Source organism: Pistacia vera, unplaced genomic scaffold, assembly GCF_008641045.1.
Source record: "Pistacia vera cultivar Batoury unplaced genomic scaffold, PisVer_v2 Contig900, whole genome shotgun sequence".
Taxonomy (NCBI): Eukaryota; Viridiplantae; Streptophyta; class Magnoliopsida; order Sapindales; family Anacardiaceae; genus Pistacia; species Pistacia vera.
This window is the reverse complement of record NW_022196780.1, coordinates 38,030-61,884: the sequence shown is the minus strand read 5'-3', so window position 1 is coordinate 61,884 and position 23,855 is coordinate 38,030. Positions and strand designations below refer to the sequence as shown.

At 34.1% G+C, this 23,855-nt stretch overlaps 1 pseudogene; it reads right to left on the bottom strand.

Moving 5' to 3' along the window:
* Positions 1–4,563: 4,563 nt before the first annotated feature.
* LOC116119707 overlaps positions 4,564–23,855 on the bottom strand; it is a 40,117-nt pseudogene continuing 20,825 nt past the window's right edge.

The window sequence follows — 23,855 nt, the reverse complement described above, 5'->3', positions numbered from 1 at the left end:
CATTCCCTACATTCTTAAACATAATTGAGATGCAATGAGGAATAGATTCAGAATCATGCATTGTTCGAAATTAAAGAGCTAATGAAAAAAGCAGGAAAATCCTTGGCTGATTTCCTTGGAATGCCAATTCCAAACTATTCCATTTTTGAGAATTCACAAAATAGATTAATTGCCGAGGAATTAGATTATGATATCGACAACATGAAAACACTGCATAGTGATTTATACAAGGGTCTCATCAATGGCTAGAGACACATATATGATTCAATCCTTGATTCCGTCAACAATCAAAGTGGAATACCATTTTTTTGTTTATGGACATGGTGGAATAGATAAAACCTTCCTATGGTCAACAATCATGGTCAAATTAAGATCCGAGAGTAAAATTGTACTAGCTGTAGCTACATTAGGAATTATTACATTCCTGCTATCCAGTGGAAGAACAGCACATTCATGTTTTCGAATCCTTTTAGATACCACTGAGGAAAGTACATGTGATATAAAAAAGGGGACACAATTGGAAAAACTACTAGAGCAAACAACTTTGATCATTTGGGATGAAGCACCCATTGCAAATATGTGTTTCTTTAAAGTTTTTGACAGAACTCTGAAAGATATTTTGTTTGAAAAAGATAAATCAAATGTAGATAGAATATTTGGAGGCCTCACTGTTGCTCTAGGGGTGATTTCAGACAAATTCTACCAGTTATACAAAAAGGGAAAAAACATGACATAATACATGTCTGTTTATCATCATTTACCCTTTGGAAACATGTAACGGTGTTGAGACTTACAGAGAACATGAGATTGAAGACAAACTTGGTAAACCCAAAAGAATTGAATAACTTGAAGAGCTTTGACAAATGGTTACTTGATGTTGGAGAAGGAAAGGATGTTGCAGAAGATGAGAGTTACATTCAAATACTTGAAGACTTGAAAATCAATCAACATACCAGTGACGAAGAAACAATTATGAATGTTGTTTTTCCAGATTTATCTGCTCAAATAAATAATATTAACTATATGAGAGAGAGAGAGCAATATTGACACCTAAAAATGAGATAGTACATAGAATGAACGACTATATCACCTAGACTCTACCAACAAATAGAAAGACGTATTTCAGCTTAGACAGCACTTGCAAAGCAGTAGGTATCTCAAACGATGATGACATTCTCTATCCGATCGAATTTCTTAATTCTTTGATGTGTTCTAGCATGCCCAAACATGAATTGCATCTAAAGATTGGCATTCCAATTATGTTGCTGCGTAATGTGAATCAATCTGATAGTCTTTGCAATGGAACCAGACTGATTATAACCCATTTAGGAAAGTGGTCCATACAAGCGGTGATTATTACTGGGTCAAATATTGGGGATATTGTTACAATTCCCAGAATAATAATGTTGAATGCAAATATGAAGTGGCCTTTCAAGTTGAAGAGAAGACAATTACTTATGACAGTTAGCTTATGTATGACAATAAACAAAAGCCAGGGCCAATCACTCAAATAGTAGGATTATATATGAAACATTAGGTCATTACACATGATCAATTACACGTCGCACTATCAAGAGTAACCTCAAGACAAGGTATCAAGATTCTGCTACCCCTACAACAAGATGAACCGACAGAAACATTGACAAACATTGTTTTCAAAGAAGTGTTTAATTAAAGGGATTGAAATGTTATATATATAATAAAAAGCATTCTTTGTAACAAAAAGGATTGAGACGTTGTATATAATATAAGACATTGTTTATGAGAGATTAATGTGAAAAATTGAAGATATTTATATGAATATGAAAAGGTCACATTAAATGTTCAAATATATACATAAACATAAATTCCTTGATACGAAGATAGTTAAAGGTTCTATATTATTATTGTTAGGTACAATGAATGCTACATTATATGTATTATGTATTTTAAATGCATATTTTTTACATATGCAACTCAACCACAATCTCTTGCACGACAGACATCGTCAAGATATTTAACATCAATAGTACTATTGAACACTTAAAATATTTACAAAAGCAACATTACATGGGCTGGAGACTTTTTTTTGTATACACAAAAATTAGCATCAACTGAATGCTTCCACATCTACAATAATAACACAACTATAAAAACTTGCATGGCAAACACTGTCAAAATATTTTACAAACGGTTTAAAAATTTACAGAAGCGGCCTTAAGTGGACCAAAGAAAGTTACAACATCATTGCAGTCAATATAATCTCTATTAGTCGGCATCTTCTCATTTTTCAACACAATTATCTCTAAAAAACTAGAATCTTCATTTGGAAATTTGTTCTTGAATTCTTTGACACAAGCTTTTCTGGTGGCCAAAAACATTTCTAACACCAAATCATAAGCCTCTTCTTTATCTTTCTCAGCTTGTGCAATTAAATATTTGATGTCATCATTTTCTTTAGACAATTCATAACTTTTCTTTTTTAAAAACTTCCTTTTGCTACCGCTCATTTGCAAAAGATTGTTCAACATTTCTAAACGATTCTTGATAGTGTTTCAATTTGGTTTTGACCTTTTCAAACACCTCCTTTGATATTTTCAACAGTTCTTCCAATTTGCAAACCTCGAAAATCACATGTTCATTTTCTTTTTTCAAATCTGAGATCACATCTTCTGAAACAAGCCAACATTCTCTGATTTCTAAGAAACCTTTATAAACCTATTTCAAAAATAATGGAACCATGTTAACATCGTCATCCCAAATAAAGTATATATTCACATGATAAACTGAAAAAACGTTACCTCTTTCCCTAGGCCAAATGTTTTGCTGTCTAGCACTTCTTTGGAAAAAAATTTCCAATTTCATTTAGAATTCATATTTGAACCCTCTTGCTGACAGCTTTTTTTCCATTTCACCAATCTACGTAATGGAATTTCTTCTGATTGATTATCTTCTTCTTCAATCAATTTAACATGGTAGGAACCAGAATCAGGTCTCATAGAATTGGAGGCTGAAGCACGTAAAATAGAAGTCTGTAAAGGCGTTAACAATTCTGACTTGGAATCACTGCTTGATCCTACTTTATACAGAACATACAAAACTTCAAAATCAAGTCTTTGAATAAATTTCATCAAGTTTTTGGAGCCATTACTACAATGAAAAAATAATATCACCAAATAAATAAGAATAGAGAAAACAGACAATCATTCAACTTAATAGAAATTGTAAATCTTTGTTATTACTTGGAAGACATTTATTCTTCCTAATATGTGATAGAGACACAAATTAAAACAACAATATCTCAGATGTGCTACAGAGAATACCAAAACCTTGACAACTATTCCAAAAAATAAATAGATAATTACATGATAACAATGATGGTAACTTCTGAAGCATTTGTACCACTGGAATTTCATAACATCAATTCATAAATCAACTATAGTATTATTATATACACAAAATACAACAAGATAATAAAAAAAATGTAATGAGAAAAACACCAATTCCAGCAATAGATTTACCGAGAAAATAGTGTATAATGCGACTACCAGGACAACAAATAAACAACCTGACCTAAACAAACAAAATCGTAGTAAGAAAGACACCAATTTCAGTAGTAAACTTATCTAGAAAGTAATCTGCAACACAACTACCAGAGAAACCAATAAACAACCTGCGCATAACAAATTATCAGCACAACCATCTAACAAGAACTTCTTATGACAATAATAACAAATCTCAGAATTCCGTAACAATAACATGCACTTTAATCAAAGTTAAAATCAATGACAAATTAATTAGACCAATGTAAAATAAAAAATGACGTTGTCACTGTAACTGAAGAAAATTTACTTTGCTTAACTCTACTACAGTCAACGAGAAAAGACACACGTGGAAAACGCGACAAACGAACTGGGACAAATGCCTTTAACGCTGAAACTGACAGAGAAAACCCTAAATCCCCAAATTTACTTCAAGTAAAATACTGAATATTAAATCTACATGTTTCCTTTAAGTATCAACAACATTTTAAATGACAACGTTTTTCATCATTTACGAATTTTACAAAGCCAAAACAACAGCGCACAGTAAAACTTTAATATTACCACTTCAGCCGAACAATGTCACTATAAATTATCATCAAAGTATAAAAGATGTGAAACTCAAAGATTCCTTCAAAATCTCACTATCAAATACTAAACCTAACAATAGAAGTGAATTTCACAATAACAATTACAAAATAAATAACATGAATTGAAATATATAAAATACTCAATTGTGTATTAGTTTGAAACCACTTCATTTTGAAATAACATTAATGAATAACAAAAGATCCATTTGAAACATCAGAAAGTGAAATTTTAATATATGTACATAATTATGCAGACAGATAATACTTTTCCCATGGGAGAAGATCATCATGCAAGTATTACAATGTTGACAACCTAAAACAAAAGCATTAGGAGGATGACAACCTAAAATACAGCGGAGCAATTCTATAGATGCTTATTCAACAACATATTATCTATATATTACATACTAGTAAAACAAAATGTTAAAATTACTGTCTTTACAGTGTCCTAATCAAAGAGCAAGAGACCTCGCCTCATCCATTTTCCATAGACCTTCCTCATACTTGTACCATCTCATAAAGCCTTCATCACTTTGAGTACGCTGGCACATGATGCACGAGTGCTTAGTACATGTTAAGAACTCACGTAATCGAACAGCCTTCTCTAAGATAATTTTATCTAGCTTCTTAATAATTTTTTTGGGGCATCAGTGGAGGAAGACGTGGACCTTCGATAAGAACACTAGATGATATGCTGAGGACTTCCAGATTTGGTAAGTCATCCAATATAAGCAATAGGGCATCCTTAACTATCACTGAGCATCTCAAGCTCAAAACCTTCAAATTTGGAAGAAATTTGACTATCGTAGATACAAAGAGAACATCAAAAGGACCCATGACCTTGAGTTCACTGAAGTTCTTGCAATTTCGGGCTATTTCCTCTATAGCATAAGGCGGATTTACTATACTAGTCATTGTCAAGGATTCAAGAGATCTCCATGTACGAATGGCCTTGAAAATTACATCCTACTTTATTATGTTCCAAGCTGGCATAACAAGACGCCTTAGATGGGGGCACCGGCAAACAACAATATATGGTGTATGACTTCCCAATTCACTATACCAAAAAGAAAATTAAATGTGATGATCACCAGTACCAAAGGCAATGCCGAAGACTCAGTCAATAAACAGCGAGAATAAAAAAATAAAATTACCTTTCAGCAAGGTTTTAAACAGAAACATGAAAAAATTACCTTTCAGCAATATAAGTAAATTGTTCATCCCTTGCATACAAATTGAAGTGAAAAATCAAGGTTCTTATCTGTTCTCGGCTGAGACTCAACGAAATTTTCAACAAATGAGTCAATGCCTTATCAGAACACTCATCAACGTAAACATATGGCTCTAATGGGATTTTGATAAAAATTTGATCTCAACATTGACAAGTCAATAGTTTTCCAAAGCAGAGGATCACAGCAAGCTGAACGCCGTGAATTACAAACGTGAGCAATGCCTGAAGTAAACTGGAAAACATCAAAACATAGGAAGATTTTCACCAATAAGTCAGTGTCCAAATCCTCCCATCTTCTTACAGCCTCTTTCATTTGACTAGTTGCCCCATTATCCCATAGAACTTTCAGAGCATCAGGCACCTACATAAGATACGCACATAATTCATGTATAATGCACAAATTATCATCCAATACATTAATTTATATGAATTTAAAAAGATTCGTATTAATCGAATGTATCAAATATTTAATATACCTACGCATAGATATAGATAAATGCAAATTGTTTGCATTTAACATTAAATGATTATGAACAAAAAAGTTTATATTCGTTGATTAGAATAATCAATTTTTCTTGGTAGAATAAACAATGAAGCAACGATATCTGATATATATAACAAAATCAAATAATTAATGTTCAACAAAATAAAAATACTATCATTAATTTAGAAAAATTCTAAAAATGAGATTAAAAAATAACAACGCTAATTATCATTAATAATTAACATGATAATATCTACCAAATCCAAACACACAGAAAACTGTTCGTTATCCAATATCTACACAAAAATTATATAAACCACTAAGACCATAACAACTTTATGATTTCAATATACTTACACCAAAAAAAGGCCACCAGAACAACATGATTCCTTACAAAAGAACAAAAACACAACCCACAAACCTGTTACAATTACCATCACAAATATTGCAACGAATCATTGCAAAAGCAATTCAGAATAACAACACCATTCTTCAAGCAATATGGTTAACGTAAGTTTTACTAATATCATCATGTTTCGTTAATCTGTTGATTTCATTGTTTTGTTAGTCATATAGAAAACCGTATGTCGACTCCCAACAATTGAAACGGATTATGCCAAATCATTTGTCTACACTTGCTTGACAAACATCGATCTAAATATATTATAATGTAAATTAACAAAATCTATAAATAAACATTCCTATCACACATCGAAAAAGAATTTCGATTCTATTACCAACCAAATTAAATCCCACATCGAACGATAACATCTATTTGAAGCACGACTACCGAACCATCATTGACTATCCAACCGATATATTATAATATCATCGTGACATTTCTGACTTGAATACTTACAAAAAATAATTATTACTTTTGCTACTGTTTCATATCCTCCTATGCAAGAACTTATGTAACGCCCCACTTGAGGTACGTAGTTACTGTTCTTTCGTTTGCTCTTATTTGAGATGGTATCGTGGTAATATTGTTTGGTTGACAGTAGTATGAGTGTTGTGTTGAATAATTGCTTTGAAATTGGTTAAAAATAGAAGAAGTGTTGTATGCCAAGCTTCGCCGGGGCGAAGAAGAATCTTCGCCGCGGCGAAGAGGTGTTGAAGCCACGGGAAACTTTCTGGACAGTTTCGCCGCGGCGACAGAAGTTTCCTCGCCGCGGCGACAGTCCGACCAAAATGTTTACTAAGTTTTAGATATTTTCTTCATTAAGGGCAATTTGACCATTCTACCCCTAATTAGCAGGAATAGTGGGGAGTAAATTGTAAGGAAATTTCAAGGAGAATATGTTAGTATGGGGGTGTGTTAGTAAGGAATCAAAGGATATGGATGGAATTTCCATAAAAGAGCAAGGGCAAAATGGGAAGAATAAGTATTAAGAGTTATTAAAAAGGGTTTAGCCTTTGAAAGTTCTTCATTTCCCATTTCCACCGCCTCCTTCATTCTTCTAAACTCTCTCAAATTTCCTTCAATCTTTCAAGGATTTCCAAGAGCCTTTTTGAGAAACTTTTAGTAGGGTTTTAACCTAAAGCTTCCTAAGGTAAGGATTTGTACTTTAGATGAGAGTTTTCTTATGTTTTGATTAGAATCTCATGTTGTGATTGTTGGTTAAGTTGTAGAGGAAAAGCAAGCTTCCAAAGGAAAGGAGAAGTGCTAAAGAAGCCAATTTCTCATAAGGTAAGTAAACTCAACCTAAGTTGAGATCTAAGAACTCCTTTGAGTGGATTGAAATACATATGTGCTTTCTTTTAATTGTTGAATGAGAGTAGTAATTATGTTTGAGTTATGAGTTATGAGAAGTGTGGTATTTGCTTGATGTTGGGTTGAGTTTGATTGGAGTTGGAGGAGGTTTTGAGCAAGATTATGGAAGTGTTTCTCTTTTGATAGGGAATTTAGGGTTTATGAGGGAGTTTTCTCCCATTTGATTGATTAAAGAAAACAGAAAAGTTAGAGTTAGAGTAGAGTTATTTATGCACATGAGTTGTATGATGAAATGCCCAAGAGAATCATAAGTAAGGGTAGAAAGCCTTAATTGTTGCTACATGTCATAGTTACTTTTCATAAATTCATTAATGAGTATGAGTCATTGATGTGCATTAATTATGCTTTACTTATGCATTAGAAAAGAGAGTAGAGAAAGAGTAGAGACTTTTGAGTTTAGACTACTCTAAGAGTAGAAAGAAAGAGAGAATGAGCACTATAGAGTAAAGCTAGAGTAGTGCTTAATAAGAGAATAGAGTAGGTTGTGCGATGGGGAACCTGTGAGTACCGGTAGAGTGTTCCCGCATGTACGCCGCAGCAATAAAGCGGCCAGAGTATCAGAAAGAGAAGTGGTGTAGCCCGTAGTGTACATGCGGATGAGGGCTATACCCGAGTTTACCCGAGAGATTCTATGCACTCACATGGCCAAAGGTTCCGAATCCATGCATAACCAAGTCCGATCGGCTAGAATGAGTAGAAGTCATCGGAAGTGGGAGCGAGTCCCAGCCGTGCCTCTGGTCAGATGGGGCCGTGACTTACTAGAAAGAAAGCTAGTATAGAAGAGCTATGAGAAAGAGTAATTAGCTAGTGATTAAAGAAAGAGTTACAGAGATATTTGAGTTCAGGGGTCTACTTACTGAGCCTTGTTTGTGCTCATCCAGTTGTTCCCTATGTTTTTGCAGGTTCTAGATGAGGACACAGTCAGATGGACATCGGCACACGAAGAGAAATGGCTACACTGTCCACCCTCTTTTGATAGTTTTGCATATGTCACAAACCTTGTATATATTTGTATAAAGAATGCATATGTTTAATGAAAGAAAAATTTTGGGCCCAACTTTTTATATTATGGTTACGTGTATTTTCACTGTGCATGTTTTTACAAGAATCGAGTCGTTACAACTTATTAACGTTTCTTCGATCAACGTGTTTACTTATTCCTAGACATTTATTTGTTTTCCCAAAGAACCTTTGGTATTCTCAAAACAAGATTCAGATAACAATGCTGAATCCTGGTAATAATAAATAGAACATTATCTAACCAGTTGAAATACCAAAGAAAAAAAATGTTTGCTACCCACACGCGAACTATATAAACCATAGATACCATATCGACAACATAATTTCCAGATACTTGCACCCAAAAAACAGCACCAAGACATTATGATTCCTTCCAAATTAACAAAAAAACAACACACAGGTCTGCTACAATTACCATCAGAAATTCTACAATGAATCATTTAAAAGCAATCAACAAAGTTTACACCACTTTACAAGCAATACGGTTAACGTAAGTTTTGCTAAAACCATTGTATTTCATTAATCTATTGATTTCGGCATTTTCTTAGTCATACAAAAAATAATTTTATACAAAATGGTTAAATATATGACTAATAACAATAAGATAGTACTTTGTTCCGTAGCAATCCTATAACAATAATGGTTAACCATACAAATGACTCTGTGAACCATGTGCATCTTTAGTTGTTAATAGTTTTCTAATACACAAAAAAACAAAATGCATTTTAGGATCCATATTTAAGTGAGTCATATTTTATACACTTATTTATTCTTAATTGCTTAATCATAAGGTAATGGTATTATGATTCCTAACTATGGATTTTTTTTTTTTTTTTTTAACTATTATGAATCTTGTGCTTTAAAACCATTACTTACCGTACAATTTACAGGTGCAAATCTCTTAACAAACAAGCAAACATAAAACAAATATTACAAAGAATGGACATTTCGAAACAACAACACAAACTACAAAAAATAACAACAGCGGGACTTTCAATTCTGAAGACACTTGCAGAAGCAGAAAATAAACAAGCTTTGTTACTGCTAAGAACACATTTGTTCTTCATCGAAAATGATACATATATGGGATTAAAACTACTGATTGCAGTTTGCCAAAAATATAACATGCAAGCAATATATCACATCGTCGTTAGTAAAACTACCTAATCATTTCTACAAACTAAAATATTGCTAGGAAGAATTCAAGTCCCTGACTCCAACTGCAACAATTTTTATTAAAAGACGAATATTTGGCACTTGAAACACGGAGAATCAAAATCTATACACTGGGACAGATCAACGTCACCAGAAAATATCACATGTCATAGATGTAATGTGGATTACCAAATAGTTTATATGAAATTTAATTTTTAGTAACTTTCTTATGTAATTTCTTGCACATTTACAAATTTAAATGCTTTTTAGTTTAATATGAAAATAGAAGTTAAAACTCACTCAATTATCAACAATTGATCAAAATATTTAATAACTTGTAAAGAAAAATTCATCACAAAATTACAATGATCAGTAAAACGTAAACAATATTTAATAAAAATATTAAACACCAATGATTATGACAATTTCAAATAATTAAACATGTTCGACAAACAGCAATCTAAATATTGTTCCTATAACATATAAAAATAAATTTCCATTCCATTATTAATTAGATTGAATTCTGTGCCAAACCACAACATATTTTGGAAACCCGCCTGCTGAACCATTGTTAACTATTTATTATGCTCTCCTCTAATGTGCCACATGAACGAAATAGAGGCAACAACAGGAACAAAATATAACAGTAAAACAAATCAAACAGTAAACAAAGAAAATAACACGCGTGATTTACCCTGGTTCACCCAATGTGGGCTATGTCCAGCTGAGTCAATATTATTACAATATGCCTCACCTCCCTCATTTACAATGAATGAATTGCCCTATGATTTGCTATCACACCCATAACAAGAGAAAAGTATGTTTATATACTAGGTTTAAGAGACTAAACCTAGTTTTACAAGGATTCCTATTCCTAAGCCCAACCCAATAAGGAATTAGTAACTTAAAAGAAATCCTACAACGGTTATACATGGAAAAGCCCAAAACCGCCTACGGGCTCAGGGGCACTGCGTTACCCATTAATGCTGAAGTAGTCGACAACTCCAACACCACAAACGGTTTTTCTACAAGTTATCAAGACTTTTTCAATCAACGTGTCTATCTATTGTTAGATGTCTGTTAATTTTCCCAAAGCAACTTTTATATTGTGTGATACAGTACCCCATAAATTGTTCAAACATTATGTTAAAAAATTGAACATATACAACAAACATCAATCTCAATATATTATAATCTTAATTAAAAAAAAAAAAACTAGAAATAACCATTTCTATTACACAGTTAAGAAAACTTTTGTACCATTTTTTATCAAACAAGATCAAAGTCGAACTATATGCATGTTTCATAACCATATTACCGAACCACAATTAAAAAAATTAATAAATATATTGTGACATCATCATATCATCTCTGACTTTGATACTTGACAAAATATTTATTGTCCATTCTTTAAAAATGTATCAATAAGATTTTATTATTAATAAATCACATTGTTTGTTTATCATAATAACTCAGCATCTTGTCGAACCATTATTAACTACCTAACTAATATGTTGCCCACTTAATAAAATATTTATTATGGTTTTCTTTAATATTGTACCGATAGTCTACTAACGTTTCGTATTACCTTATCCAAATAATTATTAACACTTTTTTGATCGACATGTTTATTTATTACCAGTTGTCTGTTCATATTCCAACTTTTCGTATCCTATTCTCCTATAAATATTGCTCTAACATCAATCACCCATTTAACTTTCTTCAGATACTATACACTTTAATTGTTCATTTCTTCTTCAAAACTTAATTTGAAAATGGCTGACAAAATATCATAACCAAAAGAATCTACAACGAATACCAGCAACGACCTGAACAAAAATAATTCTCCACCAAGGCAACTAGAAGATATAAATATTCCACATCTTTTGTATGATAAATTACAAAATCTCAAACAAAACAATGATACATATTTGCAGGAATATAAAAACCATTAAAAAAAATTTTTGATATGTCGAGAGTTCATCTCATAATTATATTTACACATTCATGTTACCGTTTCCATATATTTATAAAATTTGATTGTATATTGTTTCTGCAATTGGTTTAGACATTTTTCAGGGAATGTCGAAATTGAGGGAGATTTTCAAAAAAGGTAAAAGCAATTTGGATGATCTACATATTACACGAGGCAAATTCAGAGAAGTCATTGACCAGATTGTTAGAGTAAGTGCCCTAGAGCAATCAATCATTATAGAACTGAATCTTTGAATAATGTTTACTAATCAATAAAGGGCAATTTTCTTCTATATCATGTAAATCATAATTGTGTGTATTGATATATGTCCTTAGGATGGTAGAACCGTGACGAGGATATCAAGTGTTTCAAATCTAGATAGTGAGAACACTATGATCACATATGATGGCCATTCTAGAAATGTCCATAGCCCCAGTATTATTCTGACCAAGGACACAGATAATACGGTAAGGCTATCATAGTGTTGAACGACCCTGTCGAAAGACAGTGGCTGATCTCACTTGTCAAGGTTGTTTGCTGACAACCTGGTGCGACACATGGGTGCTTGCTGTAGGCAAGTTCACTGGACAGACCCACTAGAGGATTCCATATAGATGGTAACTCCAGTGTCTATGAAATAAATCCTTTAACGAATAATGGTGCATGTGATCCTTAGACTTGAGATCACTAGAGCGCCTTGTGCACCGATTGGTATAGTTTGACACTAGCCCAACATAGTTCTATTCAGAGCTATCAATATAGTAGTGATCGGCTGCATTGAGAAGTGTATCAAGACTATGGTGGATCAACAAAGGATGCGGGAGAAGTTATCTCACAACGCAATTCAGTGAATGGCAATGACAGAAAAGCTATGGCCACAGTAGGATTGAGTTGTTGCTCAATCCAATTTATTATTCCAATCATTGGTCCAGTAATTGAATATAAAGATATCGAAGATAACTGAGGTTGGCACTATTTATGTGCCTCGACCTCGATGAGATAACAAATGATGAAATGATCAATTTGCATGGGAACCATATCGTTGATAGGCAAGCTATTTCGCTGAATCCAAATCTATCGGGTGGCCATGATGCCTTGCTAGAGGCCAATCTTGGTCTGTGTTTAGTGAGACGATTGATTGGTGTCAATCGCGAGACTACTCACTGTCGATATGATGAGGAGCCTTCGGGTCACACACATAGAAGACAGATTAAGGATGAATTTGTGAGAAAGGGTATTTTCATCATTTATGATGGAAATGGTATTTTCGTCTTTTGGGATGAAAGGACATTTTGGTAATCTCACAGTACAATTAAATTTGCTGAGGTCATTGCCTATATTTAATTTCATATTGAAATTAAAATTAGGAGATTATGTATTTAACTATATTCATATGTTTAATTATTATTATATATTATTTAATATTAATATTTGATGGTATTAATAAAGATAATATATGAATATGAAAATCATATTTGAATTTGAATAAGATGCCATGTGGATTATTACCTTGTTTGGTAATGAGGATTTACTATTCTAGTCATGGAATAAATTTATTCCTAACTAGATTAGGTTTTTAATTTTTGTTGCATATAAAAGGCAACTTAAAATTAAAATAAAATTGTAGAACACATTAATTAAATCCAAGCCACTCAACTCACTCTGTCTCACGTTTTTCACTTGGTGGAGAAGAGAATTTTTCTTAAAGAAAAATTATGCATCCTTTTGCTTGTGTGTCTTGCTAGCACTTGAGGCCGCAAGTCGATCGCCTTCTTGTCTTCGTGTAGATACCGAGAGTTCACTCTTGTCTTAAAGTGGGAGCGATTCGTATCGATTGAAGAAGCCTCCAAATGCTGGTATGAAATCTGGAAATTTTATATTCAATATCATTTCATATGTAAATAACGTAAATCGGATATAAGGTTCTTGGGTTCAATGTTGTTGCTAGGGATTTTATTTCTATTTTCCGCTGCATAAACCCCATCAGCGACTAACTGTGGTATCAGAGCCTTCCTTATATTTTTTACGTTGTTATTCGATGTTTGGTTGATTTGATTTCGATATGTATCGATTATGTTATTGCATGATGTGTAAAAACCAATTTTTGTGTGTTAAAAATCTACTGCGGTTAATGTGTTGCTAATCTTTTTTTTTTTTTTTTTTTTTTGCATCTATTTTTGGGGGATCGAAATCAAATAAAACTTGATTCTGGTTAGAGGGGGATGTTGCCTTGTAGGGTGGCGTGTTGCTGCTGTGTGCTGCCACGCATGGTAGCAACAAGAAGCAGCGCGGCAGCGCGCAAACTCGTGCTGCTACTTTACATATTGTGTGCGGCTATTGCACGCTGTCGCACAGGGAGGAGTGCTGGCCACATGCTGGAGCATGTGGCCTTGGGCTATGCCACAGCAAACGGCACAGCAACAGCCTTGTGCATCTACACCAGGGATGTTGCCGCACGCAACAGTGGCGCATGTGAATGAGACGCTACTATCCTCTTGATTGGCTGCTGTTTTGGGGCTGCCCCATGGTGGCCAAGTGCTCCCAGAACTTGGCCACGGTTGACACTTAGTTTTTCAGCCAAGGGCTTGATCTGATGTGCATTAAAACGTGCACCAAATCTGGATTTTTTTTGGGCAGCCCACGTAAAGATGCAATGGACTAAATTTTGGGTCGTGATCGCATTGTTGTGTGATATTTTTAATCCATAATTTTCTAAAAATTTGTTGCTGCATGTTAGAAACATTCTGGAGGCCCAATTGAGTGAGGCCTGATAACAAGGGACTAAAATAAAATTTTAAAACTTGTTGGACTTAAAGTAACACTACTAAAATTCAAGGGGTAACTTGTAATTTACCAACCTAATCAAAATTAAATTTTGATTGTTTATGCATGATTCTTGTTTGTGAATATGCATGGTGCTTGGTGCATAAGCCTACGAACCTAGTTAATTGTTTTGGGTTATGTAATTTAAAATAGGGCTTGCGTGCCCTGTCTTTCTCTTAACCTCCAATGTAACTTCTTTCTCTCATCTCACTCCCCTCGAATGTAACTCGAGGTTTCTTTTCAATAATATAAAATGTAATTTTATTTTTGAAAGTTGTGTAATGTTTGAGAAGAAGAAGCGATGGAAGGGAAGGAGGCGAAATTACTTGAAGAATCCATTTCCTTTTAAACCTAGGTTGACCTACCGATTCCTCTTAACTTGAGGAAATCGGTTTTAGTTAAGCCTATGCACCAACACGTTTATTTTACGCTTAGTATGCATGCTAAGGGTGTATGTTATGATTATAACATGCTAAGAAAGATAAAATTGGTGAGACATAAAATAAAAACCCCTCAACGAAAGTATATTAAGTCAAAATTGAAATGCCTTCCATCACCATGAGTTTAACCAAACCATTGTTCATTGGAACCTTGTTCGCCAAAGCAAAAGGTACACTTCTACTGGTGGGAGGTTGAATTTCATTGGAGTTTTCCTTAATGGTAATGAGTCGACTTAAAATGATGAGTTTTGCTTGTTCGCCAAAGCGAAGGTTGATAAGCTCATCATAGGCATAGTAGAGAAGTACACTTGTTGCGTGTACGTGGCGACATGCAGTGTCCACTCTATTGATACTGAAAATCACACTTGAGGACAATGGCCATTGTGTGATTGGTTTGTTGGCTTACTTCGCATTTGAGGTTGGTAGTACGAGCTACCAACTGATGTGGATTAAGTTTGTTGGCCTACTTAATCAACCCATTTTGGCTTGTTCGCCAAAGCAAAGGTTTGAAATGGGCTAGATGGGATCCCTGATCATGTTAGCTTTCCCAAGTTAATAGTGAGGGCTATTGGCTTGAGGAAAATAGTGGGAGAAATTATTTACTAAAAGGCCTTGTTAAATAATAATAAACATTGTAACAACGTCTACTTATTCTGCACTTGTAGATTCACTTAAAAATTGAGCAATATGATCATATCATCACTGCAACAAATTATTGAATTGTGAGACAAATGGAATGGTGAGAATTTCGTTGACTGATATAGAAGTATAAACAATATAATTTAGTCAAGAGATAGATTATACACCATTGAACAGGCTTTTAGTCAAGAGATAGATTATACACCATTGAGCAGGCTTTATCACCAAAGCCTGTTGACAGCTCTATCCATCAGACTAGGTATGTATATATGAAGCATACACATGATGCAAAGGTAGAAATGAAAAGATACATTGTGCTAGCATTAATGACACCATTACTGTGACAACAATGCCAGAATATGGACTTAGCTTCTATTCTTTATTTTCTCTAGAGAAATGAGAAGCATATGGTGTCTCGATCACTGTTCAGATGCAAGATGGGAGAGGGTACCAAAATTGGCGATTATATACTCACGTTGACGGAGTAATTAACAAGCTTGAGATTTTGGGATGCAAACTTAATGAGGGTTTAGCAATAGACCTAATATTATAGTCTTTGCCAGATTCTTACTCTCAATTTGTCTATGAATTCATTAAGGATGATAAGAAGAATACCCTTTCCAAGCTTCTGGATATCTTGAAGGCTACTGAGTCAGGCATGAAAAGTCAGAAACATTGATGTTGGTTGAAGCCTACTCAAGTGAGGAGGAAAAGGCTCAGAAGTCATTGGAAGGAACTGTTGTAGATAGGAAGGGCGTTTGTCCTCACTGTGGGAATCCCAACCACTGGAGGAAACATTGCAAGGCCTTCCTAGCAAAAAGGAAGAAGAATGCTACATCTTCGTCAAGTATGTTCATGATTGAGATTAACTTCTCCTATCAACACCTTGGGTCATTGACAAAAGATATGGTACTCACATTTGTTCTGATGTGTAGGAACTATGGCAGAGTAGATTGCTCGCCGAGGGAGGGTGGACATATTAGTCAGAATGGAGCACGTGTTGCTGCATTAGCTGTATGATCTTATCGTCGGATTTTGCCTACGGGCTTGTTACTTGGAACTTGTGGATTATTATGATTTTTCCTTAGTTTCTAGAAATAATATTTCTGTGTCCACTTAGGACAAGTGAGAATATTACTTTACTAATAGATTGTTGTCCTTGAGTACAAATAATATTCTTTATGGAACTGTTTCATAATAATACGTTCTTAAATAGACAATAAGGATATTCTCAAAATAACAACTATGCCAAGTATGGCAAGTTGAGTTAAACATACCTGAAGGAATGTGGAACAGTATCAAAACTCATCCTCTGTATACACCCCAACACAATGGAGTGTCTGAAAGGAGGAATATGACCTTACTTGAAATGGTTAGGTCCATGATGAGTTTTAGTGATTTTCCCACATCATTCTAGGGCTATGCCCTAAAGACTGTGACTCACGTATTGAACCGTGTGCCATCAAAGTATGTAGATAAGACTCCATATCAGCAATGGAATGGGCAAAAGCCCAACTTGTCTTATCTAAATATTTGGAGTTGCAAAGCTTATGTCAAGAAATTAACTTCGAACAAGCTGGGGAGACTAAAGGATACTATTTCTACCACCCAGAAGAGCGTAAAATTTTTGTTGCTCATGCTGGTGTCTTCTTAAAAGGAATTTTTCCTAAGAAGTACTAGTGGGAGAAAAGTAGGACTCAATGAAGTTCTAAAACCACAAGATACATTAGACCAAGGACAGAAAGATGTGCCACAAGAAGTTGTTAAACATCATGAGGAGGTTACTTCATGTGGATCAAAGTGAACCACCTCAAGTAGCATAGAAGCTGCGTAGGTCTTGGAGAGTATGTCATGAGCCCGAGAGATATGGTTTTCTCGTGACCCAACATGGTGATGTACTAGTCTACCAAGACAATGAGCCCAGAACCTACGAAGACGCTATATCAGATCCAGATTCCATTAAATGGTTTGAAGCCATGAAATCTGAGATGGACTTCATGTACCAGAACTAGTTATGGTTTCTAATGGATCCACCTTAAAAGGTAAAACCCATAGGGTGTAAATGGGTCTTCAAGAAGAAGACTAACATGGATGGCAAGGTACACACCTATAAGGCATGATTGGTTGCCAAAGTTTCAAACAAATTCATGGTATTAACTATGAAGAAACCTTTTCACTAGTTGTCATGATTAAGTCCATTTGGATTATGCTTGCGATTGTTGCATATCACAACTGTGAAATTTGGTAAGTGGATGTCAAAATGGCTTTCCCGAACTAAAACCTTGAAAAGGATGTGTATACGACACAACCTGATGGTTTCGCTCTTGATGGATAAGCTGATAAGGTATGCAAGTTGCAGAGATCCATTTATGGACTCAAGCAAGCTTCAAGGAGCTGGAACATTCGTTTTGATGAAGCAGTAAAAGAATTCGATTTTATCAAGAACGAGCATGACTCTTGTGTTTACAAAAAGGTAAGTGGGAGTGCAGTGTAATTCCTGGTGTTGTATGTCGACAACATACCTCTGATCGGGAATGATATACTGAACTTGTAGTCGGTAAAGACTTGGTTATCCAAGTGTTTCTCCATGAAGGACTTAGGAGAAGCAGCCTACTGATAATCCGTGGATTATACCATTTTCATTAGACTTTTTTGTCGGATTTCAGGTACTTTCTAGTTCATATTGACCTGAATTGTTGCTTAATTCTTTACATTTCATGTTTCAGGTTAAAATGGACATTTTGAACAAATAAGGACAAAATTGGAAATTCTAGACTCAGAAGTTAGCGGATCTCAGAAGTTGGGAGAGTTCTGAAGCAGGACAAAGCACTATGAGGCTTGTTCCCAAGGGAAAGCACCGAGGATCGAAGAATCAAGCGAAGATGCAAGCAGAGTAGCAATTATGTAATTTTAGAACTTTTCAAGAAGCTTTGCCGTGGCAAAGTGCGCCAGTCACGCACCATATCTGCTTCTTTCTTCGCCACGGCGAGATTTCTTCTTCGCCGCGATGACAGTCGTAATTTCCAGTTTTGTAAAACGCACAGTTTTACTTTTGCGTGTTTTTCTGAGGAATTTGGGCAAGGTATAAAAGAAACACTTAGCCTTTTTGGCAAGGGGTCTTCGAATAGGGTTAGAGCAACTTTTACATTTTTCTTAGTTTCAGTTTTGAGGAATTTGGAAATTGAGAAGGGTAAAGATTTGAATTCGAACCAGGAGATTCATCAATTGGGGAGATTTCTTATCTTTTCTATTATTTTCATTGTGCTGAACTTTAATATTATCGTTTTTCTTGTTTTTAGTGTTGATTTAGCTATGAACTAACCCATTTTGGGTTAAGGTTTTGATTGTAATTCGGATTTTAATGGGTTAAGTGATTGATTGTTTTATTTTCATATGATTATGCTTTGATTGTGTGTTTGCTCTGAGTTTACAGGTTTTATGTGATGAACATGATGAGATTGAGAAATGAATCATGTTAGGCTTCTTGGATAATCACCATTGTAGTATTGGATGCTAGAGATAGATTCAAGAATCAATGAAATCATTGTAGGATTCTTATGCTTAATGAGCTTGGATTTGTTAACTTTCAAATGGTTGGGTGCGGAAGGTTAATAAGGAAGAGTAGGAAAACATAGCCTGAGAAGGTATGTTTAACACTTTAGAGAGTTCAATTTACAACCAATGCATATGAATATGAATTTAGTTTAATTCTTAGGTTTAACCCATAAAGTCCGAATGAAGTCAAAACCCTACCCGTTTTACTTGAATTGATTTTATCCGTGTTTTTCATTTCGCATTCATAGTTAAATTTTAGTTAGTAAATTCAGATTTAGTGTTTATTTTAATTTGCTCCCATTTATCCAAAAGAAGTCGAATGCTCCAACTTGAGAACAGTAGGAAACTTAGTGCTTAGCTAGCAATCCTCGTGGGAACGATACTCACTCATCACTTTATTACTTGAGCGATTAGTATACTTGCTACATATTGCATGTTGTAGGAAACACGCATCACCTACATCCTCGGAATAAAGATCTATCGTGATAGATCATGTAGGTTGCTTGGCCTAAGTCAAAGTACATACATATACAAGGTACTGAAGAGATTCAGTATGGAAGAATTCAAGAAGGGTTTTCTTCCGATGCCACATGGTATCTATCTCTCCAAGGACACGTGTCCTAAAACACATTATGAGAGAGATAAAATGAAGAGGATCTCATATGCGTTAGCAATTGGATCCATCATGTACACCATGTTGTATGCTCGGATTGATGTCTCATGTGCATTAAGCACTTGCAGAAGATATCAATCAGATCCAAGTAAGCAATGTGATGTTGTGTACTCAGATTGATGTCTTATGTGCATTAAGCACTTGTAGAAGATATCAATCAGATCCGAGTGAGCAACACTGGATGGGTGTCAAGAACATCCTTAAGTGCTTGAAAAAGGACTAAGGATATGTTCTTAGTCTATGGAGGGGAAGATGAGCTCACTATAAGAGGATACAGTGATGCTAGTTTCCAAATGGATAAAGATGATCTTTGCTTGCAATCCAAGTTTATATTTTGTCTCAATAGAGCTGTAGTGAGCTAGAAAAGCTCGAAGCCAAGTACTATAGCGGATTCTACAATTGATGCTAAGTATATCGCATTATCTAATGCATCCATGGAGGCGGTTTGGATGAAGAAGTTCATTTCTAAACTTGATGTGGTTCCCAGCATTACTGATCCAGTAAAGATCTCCTGCAACAATAATGGAGCCATTGCTATGACTAAGGAACCACAATCTCACCAGTGATCCAAACACTTAGTTGATTCAATCTTATCTAAGAAATCGATTAGAAAAGGGGATGTGCGGATTTGCAGAATACCTACTAAACCATAGTTAAAGTTTTTCTTGCAGCAGAAGCTTGATGGGCACTTAGGGTCATTCGATGTTGAGTACATGAATGATTGGCTATAGTGTAAGTGGGAGATTGTTAGAGTAGGTGCTCTAGAGCAAATCAATTATTGTAGAATTGACTCTCTGAAATAATGTTTATTAATTAATAAAAGGCAATTTTCTTCTAAATCATAATTGTGTGTATTGATATATATCCTTAGGATGGTAGAACCGTGACGAGGATATCAAGTGCTTCAAATCTTGATAGTGAGAACCCTATGATCACATATGGTGGTCATTCTAGAAATGTTCGTAGCCCCAGTATTATTCTGACCAAGGACACAGATAATACGGTAAGGCTATCATAGTGTTGAACGACCCTGTCGAAAGACAGTAGCTGATCTCACTTGTCAAGGTTGTTTGTCGACAACCTAGGCTGATCACATATGCTTACGATAGACAAGTTCACTAGACAGACCCACTAGAGGATTTCATATAGATGGTAACCCTAGTGTCTATGGAATAAATCCTTTAACGAATAATGGTGCATGTGATCCTTAGACTTGAGATCACCAGAGTGCCTTGTGCACCAATTGGTGTAGTTTGACACTAGCCCAACATAGTTATATTCAGAGCTATCAATACAGTAGTGATCGGCTGCATTGAGAAGTGTATCAAGACTATGGTGGATCAACAAAGGATTCATCACTCCCAAGTATGGGAGAAGTTATCTCACGATGCAATTCAGTGAATGGCAATGACACTAAAGTTGTTGCCACAGTGGGTTGAGTTGTTGCTCAATCAAATTTATTATTTCGGTCATTGGTCCAGTAATTGAATACAAAGATATCGAAGATAACTGAGGTTGACACTATTTCTGTACCTTAGCCTCGATGAGATAACAGATGATGAAAGGATCAGTTTGCACGATAACCATATCGTTGATAAGCAAGTTGTTTCACTAAATCCGAATCTATCGGGTGGCCATGATGTCTTGCTAGAGGTCAATCTTGGTCTGTGTTTAGTGAGACGATTGATTGGTGTCAATTCTCACTAGACTACTCACTGGCGATATGATGAGGAGCCTTCGGGTCACACACATAGAAGACAGATTAAGGATGAATTGGTGAGAAAGCGTAGTTTCATCATTTATGATGGAAAGGACATTTTTCATCTTTTGAGATGAAAGGGCATTTTGGTAATCTCACAGTGCAATTAAATTTGCTGAGGTCGTTGCCTATATTTAATTTCATATTGAAATTAAAATTAGTGAGATTATGTATATAAATATATTCATATGTTTAAATATTATATATATATATATATATATATATATATATTATTTAATATTAATATTTGATGATATTAATAAAGATAATATATGAATATGAAAATCATATTTGAATTTGAATAAGATGACATGTGGATTATTACCTTGTTTGGTAATGAGGATTTACTATTCTAGTCATGGAATAAATTTATTCCTAACTAGATTAGGGTTTTAATTTTTGTTGCATATAAAAGGCAACTTAAAATTAAAATAAAATTGTAGAACACATTAATTAAATCCAAGCCACTTACCTCACTCTGTCTCACGTTTTTCACTTGGTGGACAAGAGAATTTTCCTTGAAGAAAAATTATGCATCCTTTTGCTTGTGTGTCTTGCTAGCACTTGAGACCGCAAGTCGATCACCATCCTGTCTTTGTGTGGCTACCGAGAGCTCACTCTTATCTTAGAGTGGGAGAGATTCATATCGATTGAAGGAGCCGCTAGTATGAAATCTGGAAATTTTATATTTAATATCATTTCATATGTAAATAACGTAAATCAGATATAAGGTTCTTGGGTTCAATGTTGTTGTTAAGGATTTTATTTCTGTTTTCTGCTGTGTAAACCCCATCAGCGACTAACACAGATGTTACGAATCATGAAATCTACTGTCGATATTATTTATAACGTAAACAAAAGAGAGTATGCATATGCACTAGAGGAACTGAACAACTATAAGAAAAATAGAAAATAAAGTCTATATCATCCAAACCCACTTCACAATATGAAAAAGCGATGTACTTATTTATTTTATAATAAAAGTGTTATTCTCTATATTCAATTTTATCTTGATTTTAGTGTTACTCATTAATTTATTGAAAATTGTTCTCCATCATAACACGTTAGTTTTGATTTAATTCTTCCACCTTCACACATTGGATGAGTACTAATAATTATTATATAAGTACATTACATAGATAAATCATTTTTTTTTTTTTTTTTTTTAGTGTATAAAGATGGAAGTTAGTCTGTTTTCAAACCTTAGCTGGAAAGAGTCCTATACTATGAGAAAAAAATTACCAGTCAATGTCAAACCTAAAAATGAACTCAATATAAATTTTTAGTCCAAATAATTGATCTTCATAATATTAATTGATGTTAATAATTATAACGGTACAATTATTAATTTTATATTAACACAATTCTGTACATATATCGAAGTTACATTTACTCTAAAACTTGTATAATCTAACAATTATCATCTCTTAATCTAATTATTTTATTCTTTTAGAATAAATTTGTTTACAACTGCAAGTAACACGTTAAGATAAATCATTTTTTTTTTTTTGTCAACCAAATTAAATCTCACACTGAACGATAACATCATTTGGACCTCGGTTGCTGAACCATTATTCTCGATCCAAGCAATATATTATAATATCATCATAACGTTTTTTACTTGAATACTTAATAAAATATTTATTACGTTTACTACCATTTCGTATCCTCTTATCCAAAAAGTTATTAACGTTTTTCTCAATCAATATGTTAACTTATTATAGACATTTATTGGTTTTCCCAAAGCACCTTTTGTATTCTCAAAAAACAAATAAATACTTTTAAATTTTAAAAAAATAATTTACATAACATTAAAGTGATACGAACTTAAATCACTCATGCAAGTTGAGAAGACTACCTGAATATTATGTGGTCTAATCGTGCAATCGATGTTATTTTTTCAATTTATTCTTCTTATCCTTTCTATTAAACTCATGCCAATTAGATCTTATTCTTCTTATAAAACCCTGTTTATTTATTATAACATCTTTATTCATATTTCATCTATTTCTTTTGTATTCCTAATTAAACAAAACACATCTATCAATAACATCAATACCCTTTTCATTATACTTTTTGATTGATGTGATTGATATTTTAATGATATCTTGTGTTGTATCGTGTGCGTACTAATCAAATATCTCAAATGTTTAATATACCTATATAGAAATTAACATGAATGCAGACCGTTTACATTTAAATATAAGTAATACTTG